This window comes from Propithecus coquereli, unplaced genomic scaffold, assembly GCF_000956105.1.
Source record: "Propithecus coquereli isolate 6110/MARCELLA unplaced genomic scaffold, Pcoq_1.0 Scaffold43, whole genome shotgun sequence".
NCBI classification, from domain to species: domain Eukaryota; kingdom Metazoa; phylum Chordata; class Mammalia; order Primates; family Indriidae; genus Propithecus; species Propithecus coquereli.
The window spans coordinates 8931218-8935339 of record NW_012150063.1 but is presented as its reverse complement, the minus strand read 5'-3'; positions in this window follow the sequence as shown (position 1 = coordinate 8935339).

Below are 4122 nucleotides of genomic sequence, written 5' to 3'. Positions count from 1 at the left end.
AAATGTGGTTAGAATCATGCCATACAAAGGAAATTCAGGCTCTTGACTCAGAGCCAGAGGCCTGTATAAACATTCCTGTGTCTGAGATTTTGGGTTGGGGAAGGTCCCTGGACCTGTCCCCTCAAAAATGTCAGGAGCTTACTGCATTTCCAAAAAAGATTTTTCCTAGAAAATGTAGCCTTTGTTGATTAAAAAATACATAGTGATCATAAATACACACTGATCATATTATAGTGTTGATAAAAAATACATAGACATTTGAAATATCTGGCTCTTTTCAAATTAGGGGGATGATGTTAAAAGGTTGTTGGATGAGTAGGATCTTAATAATAAACCTTTATTGGGATGAGCAAACAAAACCCAAAAATCAATGTGTGGGCAAATACTATTAAAAGCACAGTAACACACAACTCACAGGGTTCCACAGAAGTACAACCCGAAACAAACCGCAGCCCGTCTGGCTTGTATAATTTCAGAAAAGACTCAGAAAGGGTTTGAATAAGGTGTCTGTGGCTAAGAGGAGCCAACAAGGTCAAACCTCCAGGCGGCCTCACGGTTCTGGTTTCCCGTTAGATTTTACCTCCCATCTCAAGCAGTAAGATCTGGCAAGAGGGACAAAAAAGACCCTTCAATTCAATTTTCAGAAGAGCTGGGGGAAGAAGCAAGGCCATGCCTTTCTGTTAATAATCCTCTGTGCTTTAGGCCACAGTGTGAGAACTCGGAGGCGTAAGGGCAAAAGGAGGCTGCAGCAGGAATCTTGGCCTGGGATCAGTTTTAGGGAGTTTTGCATAAAAGTATTTACTTTTGGAAGATAATAGTAGGTCAATTATTTCCTATGGAAACTGGAAAATAAACACCCACTTTGAACTAAACACATGCACATAGTTTCTGCACCCTTTCCCTGACCAGTGAGTGAGAAAGGTCTGTATGTGTGTGTGTGTGTGTGTGTGTGTGTGTGTGAGAGAGAGAGAGAGAGAGAGAGAGAAATGCTTCTTTGTGGCTAAATTTTTGGTTTGCTTCAACTTATTTCATGCTTGCTGCCTAGCAGACATGGATGGATGGATTTTGATTGGGGTAAAGGCAATTTGCCCATTATCTGCCCTGGTGGGACTTACGCCTACCTACCAGTGGGTAGGCCTCCCTGAAGCTCAGCTTGTCTCGTCAACATGCTGATGCAGCAAGATTGATGTGTTTTGAGCTGGAATTATTTTTCAAAGTCTTGTTTGGGCCAGCTCCTGGGCTGGTGCCATGTCTTACATAATGTATATGTGAACCTTCACTGACAAACAAGCTTGTGTTTCTGAAGTGTCCTTTGGCTTCGGCCAATACTGTTTGCCTGTATACTTTAGGTAAAATTCTTTTTCCAGGAGCCTCAGAGTGAGTCCAGGGTCCAGAAAAAGAGGAGTGTATTGTGCTTGTGGGTTTAACAATTTATCTGTCACCACTCCTGTAAAAGAGCCAGGCTGTCTCACAGGGGATAATTTACTGCCACTTTTCTAGGATAACAGAGAGGCACTTAATGCATGTGTTTAGTCAGTCTTTGAGGTAAAAGAAGGTGTGCTGATTTCTATATTGGAGCAGTGAGCCCAAAGGAGTGGAATTATTCTCCTCCTCCTTCACCTCTTCACCTCCCTTTCCATCGATTTCGAACACTGCGTAAAGTGTGGTGTTGTCGAGGGTGTCACTGGAGGTGTTGTTCCAGTTATTTTTACTATATATCAAACCACCCCATAGTTTCTGCAGGTCAGAAATCTGGGAAGGGCTATGATGAGGGGTTCTGGAAGGGGGTCTTTCATGGGGTTGTAGTCAGGCAATGGCAGGGCCTCTCTCTCTCTCTCCATGTAGTCTCAGGGCTTCTCCATGTGATCTTTCCACCTGGGGTAAATTGGGCTTCCTCACAACATGGTGGCTTCAGAGAGTTGGACTGTTTACATGTAACTCAGGACTCCAGTGCTAGTGCTCCAGTGAGCTGGGGGAAGCATCACCTTTTCTAACAGCCTCGAAAATCATGTAGTGTTACTTTTGCTGCATTTCTGTTGATTCCAAACAAGTCCAAACAAGACCAACATTTCTGTTTTTCCCTTAGACATAAGGGAAGGGGATACAGACTCCACTTTTTCATGGGAGAAGTATCAAGATCATATTGTAGTATAGCATGTGCCATCTTTGGAGAATACAATTTGTCATAGGTACAGCACTATTCAAGACAAAAGGATCACAATAAGAACAGTCCAGCTGGAAACAGGCCTTCCAGGAAGCTCTATGATCTCAAAATCTTGTATGACCATTTGAATGGTAAAATATACATCGGTTCTTCTGTGAAATCAATTTTTTCACTTTTAAAATAAGTTATACTATAGTATAGTTTACGGTCAATCAAAATGAACACACTTTAAATATACAGTTTAATGTATTTTGATAAATGTATACACCTGTGTCAAATTCACCCCAGTCAAGAAACGGAATACTTTTATCATCCATAAAATCTCTTGTGCTTCCATGCAGTAAATCCTAGCCATCCTTGACCTCAGGCAACCACTGGGTCACTTTCTGCTACTATTGATTAGTTTTGCCTGTTCTAGATTTTCATGGAATCTTATAGTATATACTCTTTTTTTTGTATAATATTTTTGGGATTAATCCATTTTTTGTATGTATCAACATAACTGCTGGCAGTAGTCCAGTGTGTGAATATACTATAACTTGTTTATCCATTCTTTGATTGGTAGACATTTGAGTTGTTCACAGTTTTTGACTATTATAAATAAAGCTGGGATGGACATTCATGTATAAATGTTTGTGTGGACATACTTTTTCATTTCTCTTGGATAAATATCTAGGAGTGGGGTTGCTGGGTTATATGGAAAATTTATGTTGAATTTTATAAGAAATTATCATACCATTTTCCAAAATGGTTGTTCCATTTTCCATTCTCACCAACAATGTATGAAGGTTCCAGTAGCTTTACGTCCTCACCATACTTGGTGATGTCAGTTTTCAATTTTAGATACTTTGATGTGTGTGTAGTGGTTTAAATATACCTTTTCCTGAAGATCAAGATGTTGAGCACATTTTCATGCATTTATTGGACATTTGTATACCTTCTTTTGTAAAGTGTCTGTTTAAATCTTCTGCCCATTAAAAATTAAAAAAAAATTCCTATTGAATTGTGGTTCTTTCAATATTCTCAATACAAGATCTTCATTAATTATGTGTATTGTGAATATTTTATCCCAGTCTGTGGATTGCCTTTTTATTCTTTAATGGCATCTCTGAACTAGAAGTTTTTAATTTTGATAATGTTTAATTTATGTATTTTTTCTTTTATGCTTTGTGTTTTTTATTTGCTCTGTCTAAAATATCTTCCATATCCAATGGTCACAAAGATTTTCTTCCATATATTCTTCTAGAAGTCTTACAGTTTTAGCTTCTATTTCTATGATCAATTTTGAATTAATTTTTGTGTATGGTGTGAGGTAAGGGTCGAGGTTTATTTTTAAAAATATGATACTTTGTTTTTCTAAAACTATGTTGAAAGCACTGGCCTTTACTTATCAGATCACCTTGGAACTTTGTTAAAAATAAGTTGACCATTGTGTGGTTCTATTTCTGGTCTATTGTGTTTCATTTATTTATATGCCTATCCTATGTGACTGCCATACTGTTTCCACTTCTATAGTTTTATAGAAAGTCTCAAATTCAGAGAGTTTAAGTTCTCCAAATTTGTTATTCCTTTCCAAAATTGCTTTTACCATTTTTGATTCTTCAAATTATGTAACTTTTAAAAATAGCCAATCAATTTCTTTAAAAAAGCTTCCTGAGATTTTTATTGGCATTGCATTGACTCTCTAGCTAAATTCAGGGAAAATTTAGCTTTATACAATATTGAACCTTTTAATCCATGAATATAGTATCTCTCTCCATTTATTTAGGGTTTAAAAAATTTCTTTCAGAAATGGCTAAGTAGTTTTTAGTATATCGCACTTCACTAGTATTAATAGTTTTTAGTGTAACACAGTTTTAGTTAGATTTATGCTTAAATATTTTGTTTTGATACTATTGTAAATGACATTTTCTTTAAATTTCATTTTACAATTATTCATTGTGGTAGTATACAAAATT